The sequence below is a fragment of the Neolamprologus brichardi genome, chromosome 7 (assembly GCF_056152115.1).
Source record: "Neolamprologus brichardi isolate AB-2024 chromosome 7, ASM5615211v1, whole genome shotgun sequence".
NCBI lineage: Eukaryota > Metazoa > Chordata > Actinopteri > Cichliformes > Cichlidae > Neolamprologus > Neolamprologus brichardi.
Genome location: NC_142110.1, coordinates 46541979 through 46563005, shown reverse-complemented (window position 1 = coordinate 46563005; position 21027 = coordinate 46541979).

Genomic DNA, 21027 nt, shown 5'->3' with positions numbered 1-21027 from the left:
TTGATATTTTACCCATTTGTTACCTGACAGTCAAGAATGGCTCATTCCACAGCACTTTGTCATGCTGCCAAACCCATGCCACAGTCTACGTACTCATGGAGGAAGTGCTCATTATTTATTTGGACTGTGGAGCCTATACTTGGCGTAAGCTACACTACAAAAAATAAGGTTCTTGGTTGATGGTGAACTGTTGTGCCTCACTCACATCACAATCATCTGAATATGTTGAAACTTACTGTAGTAAGCACTACAACATCAGATAGTTTGACAAAGCTTTTTGTAACTGCAACACCATCAAATCTTTTTTGGGGGGGGGGGGACAAATTTTGATTGTGTGTTTTAATGCACAGTCAACACGTTTATCTGGTAAGCGCTTAACGTGTGACAAGGAGACAGGTAAAGTTAGACATCAAATGGAATGTAAATCTGAGAATGCAGATAAAATATACTTGATTTCATTATGAAGCAAATGTCAGTTCCATCATAAAAATGAGCGTGGGTTAGCGGCCTGTTTCACATGTGGACAAAGGCTAATTTTTAAGTGCTTGTAGTCGATAGAATGTTATTTGTCAATAGTATTTATTTAACAACTATGGAAATCAGCTTGCTCCTGCATGTATCAAAGATAGATGGTTCAATTTCTTTTTATAGCCGGCTTTTTATGATTGTATAGGATTTTCTAATCATGCTTCTATAGAAAACAGGAGATTACTATACAGCTGTCAAAAAGTATCAAAACAAGAATGGAAAACATAAAAATGTGGATATCTTTGTAAATAAACATGTACATAACAGAATACCTGCAATAAATTAAAAAAAATAAGAAACTTGCTGGATTGTTTTTAAATTTTTTGGTTGCATTTTGTTTCAGGTGTGGATTCACTGGCCACTTTATTAGGTACCGTTTGCTAGTATTGGGTTATACATCTTTTCTGCCTTCATGGCACAGATTAAACAAGGTGCCAGAAACATTCCTCTGGGATTTTGGTCCAGATTGACTTGATAGCATCACACAGTTCCTGTGGATAGATGCCTGTTCCACCACATCCCAAAAGTGCTCTATTGGATAGAGATTTGATGAGTGTGGAGGTCATTTGAGTACAGTCAACTCACTGCCATGTTCAAGAACCCAGTTTTAGAGGATTTGAGCTTTGTGACATGGCACCATATCCTACAGGAAGCAGTTATGTGGGTAGATTAGATGTTTAAATGATGCTCTGTTCGTATTAAGGGGATGGCCTTTTTGTGTAATATTTTGCATGGTCTTTCCTGTGCCTCCTGACTGAGTGTGTAAGGTAGTTTAAGCATTTAAAATTCATAGAATCAAATGCTGTATGAGTGTTTGGTTAAACGTGACTTGAGCACTTTGCTTGGTAAGTATGACTAGGAAAGCACTTTATAAATGTCAGTCCATTTTCATACATTTTGGTATATAAACTATTCAATCAAATGTACCGTCAATGGTATTTTGTTGTTAGTTTTTTAGGGATTTGCTCTTTCACTTACCAGTTATGTTTAATGTAAGTCAACGTATAGGTTTCCTCTATGTGCATTTTCTGCAGTTTCCATGTATAGGGATTTTATTGTGGTTGACTACTGGCTGGTGACAAAAATGTGCAAAGAGTCACATACCTATCCATGTAAATCTCCAAAGAGAAGGGTATATTAACTAGGGGTGCAACGATACACAAAATTCACGGTTCGGTTCGGTTCGATACTTTGGTGTCACGGTTCGATATTTTTTCGATACAAAAAAAATGTTCATGCCTTTTTAATTTGTCATTTATTAAAATTATAAATATATATTTTAACTCAAACGTACAGCTTTTAAATTTAATGTTGCTGAAACAACAAAGTAATAAAATAATAAATCTGATTGAGGAATCACTCATCTTTGGAAAAGAGAGTTTATTACAGAGAAATGGCTCTTTCCAAAATAAAAGCTATACTATACGCTTCTTCTGGGCTATATTCTCAGCAGCATATTAAACATATCAGGTCCAATGGACCAATACGGCAATGCCATGATGATCCATTTGGCAAAATAAATCCATTGGGTATCCTTGTTGGTCTTCAGACAACAATTCTGACGGCTAAAGAACCAAATGGGACAGGCAGAAAAAAAAAAAAAAACATATCAGGTCCCCATAAGGAGAATCATGTGCTAACGGCTGTCTAAATGACTCGGGTAAAGTTTGTAGCATGCTGCTTGTTGTTTTTGTCTGCTTCCACTTGTCTTTGCACGAGGATGATGTCGGCGTAAATGTGCAGTCATATTCGCTGTGTTTCCACTAGTGCTGTCAGCGTTAATCTGAAATGACGTTAACGCCACAACACTGCAAATCTCCGTTAATGAGCTACCGCGGATTGCTCCGTGCGTGGGGCTGGACAGCGTCAACACGTTAACGAGCAAACTGCGCTAACGCAGTAGTTCCCACCAATGTAATTGAGCATTGCTGTGCACATCCGACATACTGTTTTACTTTAGTCCATGACACGCTTACCTTCAGGGTCATACGTCACATGAAAACCAAAATAGTTCCAAACGCCAGATCTGAATTAAGGTGGGGGAGGTTCAATTTGCCATGTTGCAACAAGCTTAGCTTCTGTCTCGCTAGCTTGCGCTGTGCTCAGTGGATCTGCGCTCGACAGTGCAGCCTAGGTGGAGTAGTCGAGCGCAGATCCACTGAGCGCTCAACACAGACAGCATCGTCAGAAGAAAAGTTGATAAAATAAATTAAAAATTTTGTATTGTTCGATACACATGCGTACCGAACCGAAAGCACTGTATCGAACGGTTCAATATCGATACGAGTATCGTTGCACCCCTAATATTAACATATGCTTTATTGGTCTAAGAAGTACATACATGGCTTACCTATTCTGTCTGCCGTTAAAATAAATGAAACAAAAATCCCAAACAAAGAATGGGGGAAGAAACTGCATGTCCTGGTGAGATTACTATCAAACAAGCAGATTGGTTGATTTACCTGACAAAGACAGAACAGTTCTTTTATTTCAAATTTGCAAAGCATTTCCAACATTATATCATTAGCAAGAAACACTTGTTATCACTGAGTCCTCTAGAAAGGTAATTTCTTTTGCAAATTTCATCATAAAGTATTGAACTTTTATAAACCTGACAGAGAAAGGTCAAAGGGTCATCACAGCTGATTGCATCACATCCTGAGGGGAACATGAACGCCTGAAGCAAATGGCTTGGCAAATAATTCTGATAAAACAGAAATGTGAACTTCTTAGTGATAGTAAAGATAAAGTCACCCATCAACATAAAATGTTGCATTTCTTTACCAAATAATGGAAGAATTTCTGAGACCTTCTGATAACACCACAGAAAAAATGTCAGAAGATGATTGATGTAATTAGAATTCATTATATGGAGTATACTGCACCAGCCTTTACATTATAAATCCATCCAATAGTTGTAAAGACTTTTCATAAATGTCTGATTAAAGTCAGGGACTCGCTTAAGTCAAAAGGCACTTTCAGACTGCAACATTGTTTTTGTGCCCCATGTCACAATCTTCCCATGAGTGGACCTCCCAGAAAATTCACCACAAGATCAGACCATGCAAAATCTTTCTACAGACCTCGGTTAGCGAATTAAAGATTAAAGTAGAAAAAGAGTGAACAAGTTTGGCTTGTTTTGAAGGGTTGGCAGAGACAAAAGCACCTTTGCTCTAAAAAATAAGTTGCATCTGAACAAACCACAAGACCTCTGGAATAATGTCCTTTGGACAGACAAGAACAAAATGAAGATGTTTGGTGTAAAATGTCCTGTCGAGATTAGTATCAAGCAACAGGATTGGTTGGTTCAACTCTGACAAAGACGGAACTCCTCATACCAACTTTGGCTTCATTTACAGTCACAGGACCTGGGTACCTTGCACTGAGCCAACAATGAATTCCTCTGTATACCAAAGTATTCCCAAGTCAAATGCTGGCCATCTGTCTAAAGCTTGAGTGAAACTGGGGAAAATGTTCTGTATACATTCCTCTTGTAACAAGACAATGATCCCAAACAGCACAGTAAATTTACAGCACAATGAATCAAGGTGTTGCAATGAGCCATTTTGAGTCCAAACCTCAACCTGACTGAATTAATTTTAGCTGGCTAGACTGAGCTTAGTCTGAAATTGATCGCTGTTTGAATGCGTTTATTTGCATCTTCTTCACAGCTTCTTCTACTGGGCCATTGCTCCACCCCTGCCTACAAATCTAAGCTATGGTCTGAGTAACTCTCATCCCTCAGGCTACTCACACAAAGACTCTATATTCAGACCAAGTCCTTTGCACCAAATTCAAGCATTTTGCAACTTGTCCTTTTAATGTGTCCCTCTCTCTTGTTTTGTATACATTCTCTTGTTTTTTGTTTTTCCCTATTATCCTACTATTTATTTTTCCTGCACAGCTGGTGTGAAGCACTCACATTTTTATTGTACATGTACAGTGACAATAAAGGGTTATTCTACTCTGACACAGACACATTTGTACATTTCTGCTTTCAAGTAAAGCAGGGGATTCTCAGACACTTAAGTTGTAGAAATAATTTTTATTTCAGCGATGCATGGCCAGCTAGGATGTACAGGACTACCCAAAAATTGAGCCACTCTTTTTTTCCTTATATTTTCCTTCCAAGCAGCCAGTCATGAGAAATAGTTTGCCAGGGTTTCTGAAGGTCTTTAAAGGTTTTTCTTTTGGACATTAACTGCTTTTTCGCTCATTTTCAGTCTGGTTCTTTTACCTGACCATTTTCATTTTTTCTCTGATGAACTACTTAACATTGGCCTGTGAGTTATTCAAACATAAATAGCATCTAACTATAGGGATGAACAGTGTAGTGTCTGTGCTTAATAAATATTGCCAAAGTATTTGCTTGTCTGCCTTCACAGACATGAACTTTTGTGAGATCCCATTTTTAATTCATAGGGGTTTAATATAACATTAGCCCACACTTTGTAGCTATAAAAACTGGGAAGGTTTTCCATGAGGTTTAGGAGTTTGTTTATGGGAATTTCTGACCATTCTTCCAGAATATTGATATTGATGATTTATCCCAAAGGTGTTCTGTTGGGTTGAGGCAAGGACTCTGTGCAGGCCAATCAAGTTCTCTCACACCAAACCCATTCATCCATGCCTTTATGGACCTTGCTTCCAACATGACTGTGCACTGTTACCAAAAAGTAGGAAGCATGAAAATGTCTAAATGTTTCAGTATGCATCAACGGTTTCTTTCCTCCTGAAAAAATATCCCACACCACACTCCCCCATCCACCAAACTTTACATTTGGCACAGTGCAGTCAGACAAGTACCATTCTCATGGCAACCACCAAACCCAGACTCATCCATTGGATTACTATAGAAGTGTATTTTGTCACTCCAAAAACACGTCTCCACTGCTCTAGAGTCCAGTGGCGGTGTGTTTTACACCACTACATCCAACACAGTTGATGGACTGTTTCTGAAAATCATGTCCTCAAAGAAATAAGAAAAAAATCTAGCAAAGACCTCACACAAGACTTGAGCCTCATCAGAAAAGGAATAATATTGGTCAAGAAGCCATTTTGAAGAAAGGGAAACAGGGAAAAAGACTGGTGCATGCAAAATTACACTGGACTGAAAATCAGTGGAATGATGAATCCAAATTTATAATTTTTTGGTTAAAATCATCAACAATATGCATGGAGGAGGTCAGGAGAGACGTACAACAGCGAGTTTCTGCAGCCATCTGCAAAACATGGCTCTGTCATGGTTTGGGGCTGCATTTCAGCCGTGGTGTTAGATCTTGTCAAAAATGATGGAATTTTGAAAGCAGAAAAGTACATCAGATTTTGGTCCACCATGTAGTACCATCTGGAAAGCATCTGAGTGGCTTCATTTTTCCCCGTGACAAAGATACCAAACACACTGCCAATATAGTAAAGGCAAATCTGGATAGAAAAACATACAATGGAAACCTATCAGTCATGGATTGGCCCCTAAGAGGCTAGATCTCAATAGACTAACTTCTAATCCTGTCCCTCTTGGTTACTCCCAACAAAAATTTTAATATCTTCATGTCTGTCACCTCCAGCTCCTTCCACTGTCCTTTTGTTGTGCCACAATCTCCACCCATAGCAAGAAGCTATCCTTGTGTCACAACTCTGTCACACAGTAATGCAGTTCTGCACCACTTCTGCCTTCATTCTTCCTTATTCTTATTCTTTTTTTTTTACCCTCGAATGGTAAACATTTTTACCATTTCATCAAATTTTGCCCTTGAATGGTAGTTCTTTATTAGGATTTGTGTCACCTTATTTTTGTTCATTTTGCTTTTTTGACATTCAGACCATTTTAGTAGCTGGACTTTGAACAGAATAGGATCTTATGATAAGTCTTAGAGATGTACTAACTGGAGACTAGCAGGCCACAGCTAACGGGAATCACAAGAGAATGGATCTCACTCAAAATTAATTACTGATGTGACACAACCCAACAATGTTTCCAAATCTTTCATACTCAGGAGATACATAGTTTGTTAACAAAAGTGTGCAAGTAAGCCATGACAGTGGGCCAAGATGCAGAATTCCCGGACTGCAAAAGGGGCTTACCTAGATGGAATGCAGTCATTTTTAATGTTAACAATTACATATGTGTCAAAACGTTTGCTGTGAGAAGGGTCTATTTGGAAACGTTGCTATTTTAGACCTAAAAGAAAAGCTGAGGTGCTTACATTAAGAGAAAGTGAACATGGATGTGGAAGTGAACATGAACAAATGAGACAGCTCACTTATGAAAATGACATGTTTACAGGAAACTAGAAAATACCAAACCTTGTTCCATCACTTTACCCTCCTTATCCCGTTCTATCGCTGCTCTATTTGTCTTTGTTTCTGTCTCTGCCCATCCTTGTGCTTCTTCATCTCTGTTAACTCCCTCTGATCCTGCTCCCAATCCCTCTAACTACCCCACCACTCTCTCCACAACCCCATGGCCAAACACACTGACCTAGACTCCCAGCCTCCTTTGATGTGAGTGATGTGACCCCTGCGCTCCAGTTGCCCCTACACCGCCAGTCTTATCCTCTCAGAGAGCCGGCACAGCCCACGGAGAGGGCCAGTCATTAACCCCATACAACCCAGGCCTCTCCTCCACCGCTTAAACACATGATGTATCGCAACACCCACCCCCACACATCCCCCCAAGATTCACCCAAACATGCATGTGTGGGCGAGGGCCGATGATGCAATAGGCTCTTTAAACATTTAAAGAACGGGTCAGCTTTTCAAAGGGAGGACTTGAAACCTTTGGCCACTGCTTCAGTTATCATGGTCAGCAGTTGAAAGTCTGGAGATATGTCAGGAGGAAAACAAATGAATGTCTAATGAATGGAAAGCCTGGATAATAAATGAAACTTCATACTGGAAAATCACTGGTTTATTTGGATTATGAGTGTATATCTTTGCCATACTGGGACCGACGGGGTTGGTAGGATGAGAAGAAACAACACTTTTATGCTGATTGAATATGATGAAATGAAGATGATGCATGCATGATGAGATGTATTTATTATAATACCGTCACGCTTAGATGAGTGCAAGTACATTAAAACATCACTGAATTCCTATTTAAGTATCTTTCAGTTGACCCTACTTCATTTTGTTGCTTCTGGAGAGAGAAAATTAAAACAAGTCATCTCAGAGTAATGATGAGTCATGGCCTCGGTCAACCTTAAAACTTAAACCTAAACAAATCACAGTCTGGGTGCCACGCATGACAAAGGAGAAGAGTGCAAGAACAAGAGCATTCCTAGGAGCAGAAAAACGAGGGATGGGAGGGGGGGGATTACTTTATTAAGATGTACTGAAACACAGATAACCACAGATGGATGAGCACCTCGCACAAAGAGGGGTTTCAGAGAATCAAATCCATCTCTTGCAGGAGTTGCAAACATCTGTTTGAAAAGTCATACTGATGCAACTCTTTGTCTTTTTCTTAAAACAGAGTAGCTCCCTTTTTTGAAAACCTTTAGAAATCTGTAGAAGTCAACGTTTAAATGAAGTCTAAATGAACAAAAAGAGGAGGGGGCAAAGAAATTAGCTTGAACTTTGTGCCTCTCTGTGCAGTTCTAATAAAGATGAACCCATGTGGGCTTCAATCGACAGAGCATCTGGACCATCCACTTAAGGAGTAAATGCTAATATTGTTCTTTCTGGCAAATCAAGCAAAGTCTAGCACAAATATCCTGGCACATATCCAGAGCTGATATTTATGCCTAGCTTGAAGTTTGTGGTGGGGTAGCAGTTGTGGTCAGGCTGGAGTAGAGGAGATGGAGTAGAGTCCTCCATCAGATAACACATTTTCTGGTTCATGTAAAGATGTTCAGTGTATCAACAAAGATATGCATCAACGTGATGTGCAATGTGCATCTGTGCACAACAGCCGTTTTTTGCCTTAACGGTTAGCTAAGACAAGTCCTGGCAACCAAGTGCTGACATGGGAGAACAGACCCTTCCACCTCCCACCATTCAGTCTTTCAGCACCACTCCTGGCCAGAATCCTGGGGAGAGCCAACAGGCAAATGGGGAGGGCTGGGAGCGTCCTCCAAGAGAGGCAGACAGGGATGTTGCAGTGTTGAAAGGGTGAGAACCAGAGAGTGACTTGGAGCCAGAGAGCAGTGCAAAAGCTGTTAAGCTGTGTCCGTGCACTAGAGTGGAACTTCCTACGTGCTATTTTGCACATCAGAAAACAATCTAAAACTATCTAAGCTGTCCTAGAATCATCCATCAAGTCATAACTCTTTGTAAAGTGTAGAAATGTTAGTTTTATGTGTCATAAAATACCACATTGTGGAAGATTTGTTTCAGGGTTTTCTGCTGTGCTTAGTTTGGTACATAAATAAATATATGCTCTATAAATCTTTTTTCAGATGCTTTCAAATAGTTATTTCTAAACATTGCAAGACCGTTATTAATTTGTTTACACATGCAACATTGTTCTACTATTTACAATTGATTTACAATGGAGCTGTCTCATGCTTATGTAGAGGCTGATACATTTAAACCAGAAGCTGCTTATTATACTCAAGCCAGCTCATTCCTAAAGTAATTTACCGCTATGAGTTATATGAAAAAGACTGAATGGTCATCTCTGTCTCTGATATCTATCAGCATTCATGTGTTCTGTCACTATTTTCAACATATTTCATGGCTTTTCGAAGTTAACACCCATGACACCAGATGACAGGATTAGTTAGATTAAAAAAACAAGTCAGACATGGGAAGAACTAGTTTCCAATAGTTTGGAGACCAATATATTAAAAACAACATGTAGAAAGTCAGAAAGGCAACAGGAGGGAATAATCTTGATGACTTTGATCTTTCAAGAAGGAGATTGCAATACTTTTTTGAGAAAAATTGTTTTGTGTAAAAGAATATTGAGAAACCCCTACTGAATCTAGGGCCAAATCAATTTATAGTAGCTGATGAGAGGTCTTTTCATGCCAGGTAAAATATGACTTTGCAACAAGTCCAATCCCAAAAGCCTGTGGACATTAGTGAATTATTGCTGTACCAGTCATGCTATCCAGTTTAGCACAAAGAACACACATCTGTTCATAAACTACACAGCGACATCTTGGCAACTCTTTTTAATCATTGCCTGCATCAATCAGGATTTGCTTTTACCATTATGTTTCATCAAACAAGAACTATTTACTCCCCTCATATGACAGCACTTTTTTGTATTTTTGTTTTTATTCAACTAACCATATCTCTCCTTGGTTGCAAGCGACAACTGAGTGAAACATCATCATATCATTTGATAACACTGCAGAGGTCCCATCCATCCCCATCACAGAGAGACCAGACTGGGTAGATCATAAGTGTTTCAATGTCAAAACTGAGTCCAACTGAAAAATGGCCTCCAGCTGTCTCATCATTAGAGCTGATAAGGCACCAGGGCCAGGCTCCCTGCATGCCTCTTTCAGTCTATGGGAATTACAGGTAGAAGCTTTAAGTACTGGAAAAAACAACCCATTTTCTCACACACCTGGGTCATAGTTTCTCCATATGGAACACATTTAGACTAGGATTCCCAAGCTCTCTCAGTCTCTGAGAGCTTGGGAATCATGCTTTGTTTCTTTCAAACATTTTTTTCTTACTGTAGCCTTCTGAGAAACAGTCTTCTGGACTGTATGTTTTTAAAGGTTATTTAATAGACAAAAAGCATATTGTACTTGCAAATTTAGACAGTTTGTGTGTAATTATGTCTTCCAACCAATTTTTACATTCTCATAAACTTATGATTAATCTATTAAAAATACATCAGAGCAGGTTTGAGGTTTGTGGAAGCCAACAACTTACATCATTATTACTGTCATCAGTCAGAAGTGGGCGTCTTTGAGTCACTGACCTATATTTAACTCCATTCACAAAGTTTTACAGCCTCTTCTAGAGTAAATAAAGGTGGATGCTTCTCACCCGGCATTGACAGCTGAGGTAAACAGGACTGGCTGAATGTCACTTTTATATGTACTGCAACCTTTCTTCTTGCACAGGCATGGTATACTTGGTACTTGGTCAGTAATAAGAAAGTAATGTCATCCTAAGGATTGCTTACACCCTCAACACATTCCTTTTTTCTTCTCGTCTATTTTATGCATTCATGGTGTAGATGTAAATAAAGTAAAGTGGTTGTGGTACTCAGCATCTAGCAAGCAAAGGAACAAGCTTAAATGAAGAGTAACTTTAAAAAAAATCAGGTATTTTCAGATTGAATTTTTTAAACATTTCAATATATCAGCAAACAGGCAAACTTTCTGTGCAGTTTGTGATTGTATTTTCCAGGGAAGGAAGAACAGTGAGAGATGGAGAAGGATTTAAGAAAGACAGGAAACGAGAGGAAGATCAGAGAATATGCAAGGACAAATGGAAATGTAAGGACTTCTCTCAAGTGCAGTTTTATGAACTTCCATCCATCCATTCGCTTCCGCTTATCCTTTTCAGGGTCGCGGGGGGCGCTGGAGCCTATCCCAGCTGTCATAGGGCGAGGGGCGGGGTACACCCTGGACAGGTCGCCAGTCTGTCGCAGGGCCAACACACAGGGACAGACAACCATTCGCGCTCACATTCACTCGCACATTCACACCTAATGGCAATTTGGATTTTCCAATTAACCTATCCCCACAAGCTGCATGTCTTTGGACGGTGGGAGGAAGCCGGAGTACCCGGAGAGAACCCACGCAAACACGGGGAGAACATGCAAACTCCACACAGAAAGACCGTTTCTCCCACAAAACGCTACGTCCAGATGAACAGAATCAACTTTTGGAGATTTACTTACCTGGATGATTGAGCGTGCATCAAGACTATGCAGATTGGTACAGTTAACAGAACAGGCTAAGCTGCCTGTAAATGCCCCACTGCTGTACTGTGAGTCATTTACAGTGATGCACTATGTTGGACAGGTAGTGATTAGATCCACCTACCAAAAACAATATACTGCTCAAAAAAATGAAATGAAGACTTTTTATAGTACAGAATTAGTAACAAGTCAATTAAGCTTCTGGATTTGGATCTGGTCAGTTGACTAGTATCAGCTGCGTTGGTATTAATGAAATTAACAACTAGTGCACCAGAGGGACCGCAATGAGGCAACAGGAATGGTATTACAGGTAGAGGCTACTGGCATTTGTTCCCTCCTCATCTTTTCTGACTCTTTTATCAATCATTTTGCATTTGACTAGTGTCACTACTGCTGGCATAAGGCGATACCTAGACCCTATAGAGGTTGCACAGCTAGTCGAATTCCTCCAAGATGGCGCATTAATGCGTGCAATTGTAAAAAGGTTTTTCCAACACAGTCTCAAGAGTATGGAGGAGATTTCAGGAGACAGCAAATTACTCTAGGAGAGCTGGACAGGGTCGTAGAATGTCCTTAATCCATCAACCCGACTAGTATCTTTTACTTTGTTCAAGAAGGAAGAGGATTAGCACTGCCAGAGCCAAATCCCTACAAAATACCTCCAACAGGCCAATGGTGTGAATCTTTCTGACTATAAAATTAGAAACAGACCTGATGAGGGTAGCAATAGCGAGCCCTGTGCTCACTCCCAGCACTGTGGAGCCTGACTTGCATTTTTGCCATAGAAGACTAGAATTGGCAGTTCCACCACTAGCACTCTGTGCTCTGTGCTTTTCACAAATGACAGCAGGGTCACCCTGAGCACATGTGATGACTGTGAGAAAATTTTGCTCCCTGTACGGTAATATCATTCAGCATGACTGGTTGGTGGTGGGACAGTGAGGGTCTGTGGAGACATATCCCTGGAGGGAAGCAAAACTGCCACCCTGACTGCCATTAGTCAGGGTGGCATGCTGGAATGAAATTCTTGGACCCATCGTCAGACTCTGCACTGGTAAAATAGGCCTTGGGTTCCTCCTGGTGCATGACAGTGCGTGGCCTCATGTGGTAAAAGTATGAAAGCAGTTCCTAGAGAATGAAGGATATTATATCATTGACCTTCTTCCAAAATATCATTGGCCAATATGCTCACTTGTCCTGAATCTGAATCTCTGGGACATTATGTTTCGGTCCACCCAGACTCTCCAGGAGCGCAGTGATGCCTTGGTCCAGATCTGGAAGGAGATTCACCATCTTATTAGGAGTGTGCCCCGACATTGTTAGGCATCCATACAAGCATGTTTTTTCTGTTGTTTGCTGTTGTTGTTTTTCTTTTTAAAACCAGAAAGTGTTGCATTTACCACAGAACTATCAAATGAGAATAAAAATGAAAAATAAACAGGAAGGAACCAAAGGTTCCCGCGCACTGTGTCGCTTTGACTTATCCAATAGAATCAAGTGAAGAAAACAGCCAAACTGTAAATGTTTCACCCTTTAAAACCGGTCAGAGCGGGCACGCTCCGTTTTGCGCAACTACTTTTAAATCCTTGTAGAACTGCAACCACGTAAGCTAGCGCAATAATTTTTTTTGCATATGAAACCGGAGGAGTTGTACTTACATCTTGTGCCATCAGCTTATCCTAGGTCACAGTTTCCTTCCACATATAGCTTTGCAAAAACTGCATAAAAAGCGCTTGCAGAAACAAAAACATAATATTCCAGAAACACGCTTTGCCGATCCGATCAGCTGATCATAAAACTTCCTACGTTAGAATAGACGTCAGCGTGAACTATCGCATGTCCGCCATTACCTGCCCAAAACCGGAAGTGACATCATTTTCGCGGAAATGTAGTTTTTTACCATCAGGGCCTCATGAGCCTATACTGGTGTTTTTAAAAGTTATGTTTGAGTTTATGACTTTCTGTGTCATTTCTGGGATGCTTAGAACTAAAATTGCACTGCTGGAAATAGTTTATTTTGATGCATATGCTGCTTTTTTGCAAATTTGCATTATAATATTCATTTTCGTTTTTCCTGCAGTAAATAAAAATTGGTGTATTTCAAAAATAAAACTATGAAGACACTCAAAATAAATTTCCTGTGGTGGGAAAATATTTTGTGCAACTTTTTTGTACTTACAGTTTTGAGGGATAAGGCTCTTAAATTTCTCTAACTAGAAATATATGTTAAAAAAACAAAAACAATTTAAAAAAATTTTTGTAGTTTATTGCACTTTCTTGCAATTTATGTAATTTCTATGCACTTAATGCATACATATTATTAAAATTGGGCTATAATGGTTGTATTGATGTATAGCAACTTGAAATGCTCCCAAAAATGACACTACAGCATGTAAAAATATAATATAAGCTCTGGCGGAGTTGGTTCTATGGTAGGTCTTAAAGGGTTAAATTGACTGGTGGTCTATGTTAAAGCAAGGATTGTGAACATGTCACACCTAATGCAGAGGCAGCAGGACACACTGAGATTAAAAATTTGATCATACAAATCTGTCGATTAATCATCACAGCGACAACAATGTACCACACCCTGGCACGAAAACCCTGCCGCATACTCTGTGCTAACTATGGGACACCTCAAGACTGCTGCCATTCATCCATAGGAATACTCAACAGGGAGCTCCGTAACTGCTGGGGGATCAATACTGTGCCCACAGAGTAACTGAACCTAAGGGTACTCAGACAACAACACTGTCTGACCCCTCTATGTCTTGAGAGACAGTGTGCCAGCAAAGCAGGTCAATAAGTCTAGAGGAAGCAGTATGGGGCCATCACAGTTTGGGACAGTAAGCTGGTTTATCAAGTGTGCCACATCCTTGTGAAAGTAGTTCATTTAAATTAAGTTAAATCTGTAAACAAATGTAAATATTGTGGCTTTTCATGTTTATAGTTTGCTGAAGTCTGGGTTTTATTTTATATTTAGATTCACTATTTTATTTTTTCTAAAATGGTTACAGACAACTACTATAAAGTCTTTCAAGATAATTGTATTATCTTTTACGTTTTTAATATTGTAACTACATTACAAGGTGGCAAGAATGGACCAGTCTCTTATGGGACTAGGTCAATTTTGGTTTAAAAACCAAAAAAAGAACAGAGAATACCAAATACATCGCCCCTCTCTATTAACACCAGCTGCAAATCGATGCATTTTATCCTCCAGAGGCACTCTTAGCTGCTTGTGGCAAGGTATTGATCTCCCTAAATGCAAGTGTCTGCATGTTGCGCTTGGAGAGACAATATGGCCCGTCTGTGTGCCATGCACCGCCAAGCACACCCTTCCCCTTTTGCCTTTGCTTTGACTCTGTGTCTCCCTCTCCCACCAGCCAGGCAAAGCAGCCAGCGTAGCACCTCCACAGAGGCCGACGTGTGACTTGATGCCATCAATAAAACCATCATCTGAGATGGACTTTCATCGCACCCCTCACAGTTAGTCAGGTCCTCTGCGATGAATCACCTTGATAGAGGCGGGCCCTTGAGGAGACAAACACTCAATATCTCACCAGTAGGTTCCCTTGGATCCATACCAGTTTGTGTTTCTGTTTTTGTCTGTTTTTCTGCTTTGTACGCAAAGTCTTGAGGGTTCTCAGTTAGTCAGCAGCAACATTCACCAGATAAAAGAGTGCTGGGTTAAAAAGTAGTGTGGGTTCAAAGTGAGCAGTAGAGGAATGGCACAAAAAGTTAAGAAGAGAGATTGCTCAATCTGAAAGCTTCTGAAAAAGAAAGCTGAGCTCCTCAGGGCTGTTGATTTGGTTCGCGGTGTAATTTAACACCACTGTAAAACTGAAGGCTAGGTTACAGCGCTAATGATTGCCAAGCCTTTTGTGTGTCTGCGAATCAGCTGTTCTGTTTTTATCTTATCACTGACAGGTTGTTTGGTTTTTGTAACAGCTTATTATCTCTGCAAGTGGAAAAGGTCACACATTTGTTAACGTATGAGTGTGTATGTGTGTGTGGCGAGTGAGAGAGAGAGAGAGAGAGAGAGAGAGAGAGAGAGAGAAAGAGAGAGAGTCTTCTTTGATATCATGTTGGTGGTCTTTTTTATTCCCGTTCTTTGCTAACAAGCTGGCCTGTTGGCTAAATGCTTGGTGAATACTCATTTCTTTAGTAACTCCTCAGATCAAGCATGAAGATATTACTTAAATAACTTTGCACCCACAACTAGACTTTCATTTGCATATTGAAAGCATTGGTTGATGGTTAGGTACTTGACAGCTGACAGTAACAGTATGGAAGACACCCCACGGTTCCATATCTTAAAGAAGCAGCCTATCAAGACAGATGGCTCTGAAAGGACAATAAATGGCTAAACTCACTGATAGGACAACCGACAGACGCTACTTATGATAAATAGGTCTTTAAATGCTGCACGCAAACACACGCTAATCTCTACGTGTCATTTAGATTCTACTTGTTTGGTCTTGGTGATGCATGTGCCATAAGTGACCAGAGTAGCTAATGAAAGCTTTTTTGGAAGAAATCTGAAAAATGATGGGCTGCTGATTTTTTTTTTTTTTTTTTTAGAAAATCTGGTGATTTATGAGGTCTGTTACCATCATTAAAGTCTAAGTAGAAAGTAGAAATTCCCTGTTATGTCTATGAATACTCTTACTAGTGTAGTTTATACAATCTTTTTTTACCCTCTATTATCCAGACTGTAGGTAACCTACTTCTGCTCTGTTTGGGCTCTCAGAGAGCGAACTTCTAAACCCGGCATTGGCCCAGTATATAGCTGAGATGGATGAGTGTGTGACAGCACTCTCCCTTTAGTCACTCTATGGGAGGCTCACAATGAACTACAAAATGTGTATGTGTGTGTGTGTGTGTGTGTGTGCGTGCTCGTCTGTGTGTGCACGTGTGTGTACTTGCTGTATAAACTCACCCAGAGCGACCCCAGGCTTGGGGGAGATAAAGACCTCTCCAAAAATGTAAACACTCTCTGAAGTGGCAAGCGGAGCAGCTGTAGTTGCACACACACATTTAGAGAAATGCAATCCCAATGTCAAGGTTAAGCGATGCACTCTTTCAAGACTCACTTTCCCTCTTGACCCTCCTTCTTGTTGTTGGATCTGCTCTGGAGATTGGGTGCTGAAACATGGGCCACCTTGACAAAAGAAAAACAGTGACAATGTGTAGAGTGCTGGTGTGAGAGAATAGTGATATCGCTGGCTCTCAAGTTTTGAAAAGAAAAAAAAAACTCTGACAAGCAACTTTATAATTTAAAACATGGAACACAAATGGAAGAATATGGACCTTTAAAACAAATGCATGTGTATTTAGGTTTTAGGTAGATTAAGATAAGAAATGTATGAAGTAAATTAATCAAATGTTTTTGGAGCTGTTTTAGAGTTTTGGGGGGGTTTAGTAGTAAAATCTATTTATCAAAAGCATTTTTCCACTGTTAAAGTCCAGCCTTCACTTGAAGATTTTACAAACCTGATAGCTAAGAGGAAGTTGGTTAGTTGGAGTGCAGATCTTGCTAACAACTGCAAAGAACAGCAAGCACAAATATGAACTTAGAGCATAAATGGCTACTTGAGCACTCACAATATGGCAACAGTTTAATGCTCAAAGGTGTATGGTATTAGATCATTTCAGGTGATGTAGGTAAATGACTGTGATATTTTTTTTTTATAGAAAAGAAACTACATTTACACCAGAATTTCCACAGACAAGCTTCACTGTAACCCAATATATTATAATACTCTTAGTTTATTTGAGATCTAACTTAACTATATATTGTTTTAAATCCAGGGAACCAAAATTCAAATGATTTTATGTCCAATGCATGAAAAAGGTGTACCAACATAGAGCAAATTAACATGGCAACAAAACCTTCGAGTGCTGTGTGTGTGATTACCGAGGTGATATTTATGTGTTTAAAGAATAGCACTTTACAAGTAGCTAACAAAGTGTCTTCAAGTTAATGAGGATGCTATGAAAACTAAGAGTGAACTGGGAGAGCTCACTCGTAATCTTTGCTTGAGTCCATCTTTATTATCTTGGTCAGCAGGCAGAAGTGGATCCTGAGGTAAAAATACCCCAGCCTGCTTTCCATCAATGTGATGCACTTATCTGACATGTGAAATACATTCAGCAGGAGAAGTGTGTATACATACAGTACTGTGCAAAAGTCTTGAGTCACCAAACATTTCTTTATATATTCTTAAAAGGAGCCAGACTGGTGTCATTTTTTTAAGTAGTCTTGAGCAATGGTTCTTTGGAGTCTTTTTTTGGATATTGGCTGCTTTTTTTTTTTTACTCATTCTGATTTCAGTCCTTGTACCAGTCTTTAAAATATACATAAAAATCCAGCAAAGACCAGACCTGAGAAATGAATTGCAACAGGTTTTATGAAGTGATTAAACTGAAATACATTTTTTTGGTTTAAAATGTCATTAATTAATATGGAGGAGGTCAGGAGAGAGATACAGCTATTGGTGTCTACAGCCATCTGGGAAACACGGTGGATCCTCTGCCATAGTCAAAACTGATTAAATTACAAACACAGAAAAATACCACCAGATTTTGATCCACCATGCAATATCATCTGGAAAGTGTCTGATTGGCTTCGTTTTTCAGAATAATGGCAATGTTAAACTTATTGTCAACCCCGTAAAAGCATACCTGAATAGGCCATGGCTTGGCCTACCCAGTGCCTGGACCTCAACACTATTAAAGCAGTGAGGATCATCTTCACAGAGAATGAATTAAAAGGAGGCCAACATCAAAAGAAGAGTTTTGAATGTCTTTCAAGAAGCCTGGAGAACTATTCCTGAAGACTACTCAAATAAAATACGAACACGTTTGTCTAAGAGAGTTCATTATGCACTGCTTCATATGCTTAATTAATGGCCATGTATGTTTGCACATTTCAAAAAATCATTGTACCTATCTCCCATTTTCCTAGCTAAATTTCATGAAATCAGGTGTGGCTCAAGACTTTTGCCTAATACTGTACTCACAGGCAGAGCGTGGGATCCATAGAAAAATTTAAATAAGGATGAAATGAACATGGCCACATTAGGCTGAAACAAGTCACTCTCCATAAATTGTGAAACATCAGTCTAAATGCACATTTATAGCCTACAAGGTTTAACATAGCTCTTTTGCCTCTTTGCTTTTGTAATACTTGTTACAACCACAATAGTAATAAGTACAATAAATGCAGTTACACAATATGCATACTTTTCTTTGGCCTTTCAATAAATTTATAACTTTTTGCTGGTGTTTTTCAGTTTTGCATGATGGGCAAGCCGGGACAGAAACAGTAAAGTCAAGACACTCCTTAATTTAGGTTTGCAATCGAAAAACAACATCTACATCTACAAGCGCAACAGATATCAATCCAGCACATGGTGGAGATGGGAGCAAGGTTAGCTGGGTTTCAGAACAAGGTGAGAAATTTCAGCTTACAGTCCACAATACTTCCACTCTAGTAAGCAATTGATTTTGTCCCTAGTTTTCCTAAGCTCTGGACACTCTGGGCACTCTTTCATTCTCCTGTGGGAATTGTGATAAAAGGACACCGCCACTGAACAAGTTACTCAAATGTGTACTGGGTCATTCAGGAAAACACCTCCAGAGATGAGTGTCCTTGTTTTTAAACTGAGACAATTGTCCTCGCTGGCTGCAGCATCCCTAAGCTGCTTAAGGATGCAAACTTGCTTTAAGTGCAAAAAGAAAGAGGAAAAGTCCTGGAAGTAAATAAGACCAGAGGGGAGAAAATAAAAATGCATGTGCAAGTAGACCTTGTTTGTCTTTGCTAACGCATCAGGAGAAATCTGTGACATTGAAGGAAGAGTAAAGACATGAGGACCTGGGACTGGCCACCTCAAACAGAAAAACAAGGACCAGACAGACAACTTTCAGCAATAAAAGATATTTCAGCTGCAGGAGTGTCAGTTTTAAAAAGTTTTAATGATTCATATAAATTCATGGCTTGAACAGATAATTTATAAAACAAGTGAAAGTTTAAATCCATCATTAATAATATGCCCTTAATATGCAGAGTTTATTCAAATAGTGAATATTTAAAAAAAATAAATAAAAATTCTTTCATAGTTTTGTAAGGGGTTTGACTTTTTTCCAAAACAAAAAATAGACATTTGGATAGGCTTTTAAACTTACAGACAAAAATGTAAAAATATGATGTTGTTAATGAATTACCACACTCAGTTTCAGTTTATATTTGAATCATTAAAAAAAAAAATCATACAGCATTGTTGTGGGTATTGAGGTTGTTCAAGTACTCCATTAGAGAAACAATAAAAAATGCATTTTGGATTATCTCAGATTTCTAGATTACAAAGCCTCATATTATTTTCAGTGAGCTTTATTGTGCTATACAGTTTTGTGTTTTTCATCACAGTATAGTATATTGTGGCAACTGGATGGCTGACAAGCATATGGTCATGATGAAGTTACTAAATGAAGGGGAATACTAAAGGAACATAATCATTTCAACCGCTGCTTCAGCGGTTTGCCTGACTGGATGCCAACAATTTATTGCATTTGTCAGTTTCTAACATTCTTATTTCATTTTCTTCTGTAACATTTGGTCTTACCCCCCCCCCCCCCCCCCCCCCCCCCCCAGGCCAATCTCTTTGACATTATCCATGATTTAGACAATCTCTGCTAGCTGTGTTACTCTATGTTTGTGATATACAGTGTTAATCTGAAACATGAACATGTTTCAGATCATCAAACAAATATTGTTTGTACATACTAGACAAAGATAACCTGAGTGAATATATACAGTGGGGCAAAAAAGTATTTAGTCAGCCACCGATTGTGCAAGTTCCCCCACTTAAAATGATGACAGAGGTCAGTAATTTGCACCAGAGGTACACTTCAACTGTGAGAGACAGAATGTGAAAAAAAAATCCATGAATTCACATGGTAGGATTTGTAAAGAATTTATTCGTAAATCAGGGTGGAAAATAAGTATTTGGTCACCTCAAACAAGGAAAATCCCTGGCTCTCACAGACCTGTAACGTCTTCTGTAAGAAGCTTTTCTGTCCCCCACTCGTTACCTGTATGAATGGCACCTGTTTGACCTCATCATCTGTATAAAAGACACCTGTCCACAGCCTCAACCAGTCAGACTCCAAACTCCGCCATGGCCAAGACCAAAGCGCTTTCGAAGGACACCAGGAAAAGAATTGTAGACCTGCACCAGACTGGGAAGAGTGAATCTACAATAGGCAAGCAGCTTGGTGTGAAAAAATCAACTGTGGGAGCAATCATCAGAAAATGGAAGACATACAAGACCACTGATAATCTCCCTCGATCTGGGGCTCCACGCAAGATCTCATCCCGTGGGGTCAAAATGATCATGAGAACGGTGAGCAAAGATCCCAGAACCACACGGGGGGACCTGGTGAATGACCTGCAGAGAGCTGGGACCAAAGTAACAAAGGTCACCATCAGTAACACACTACAACGGCAGGGAATCAAATCCTGCAGTGCCAGACGTGTTCCGCTGCTGAAGCCAGTGCATGTCCAGGCCCGTCTGAAGTTTGCCAGAGAGCACATGGATGATACAGCAGAGGATTGGGAGAATGTCATGTGGTCAGATGAAACCAAAGTAGAACTTTTT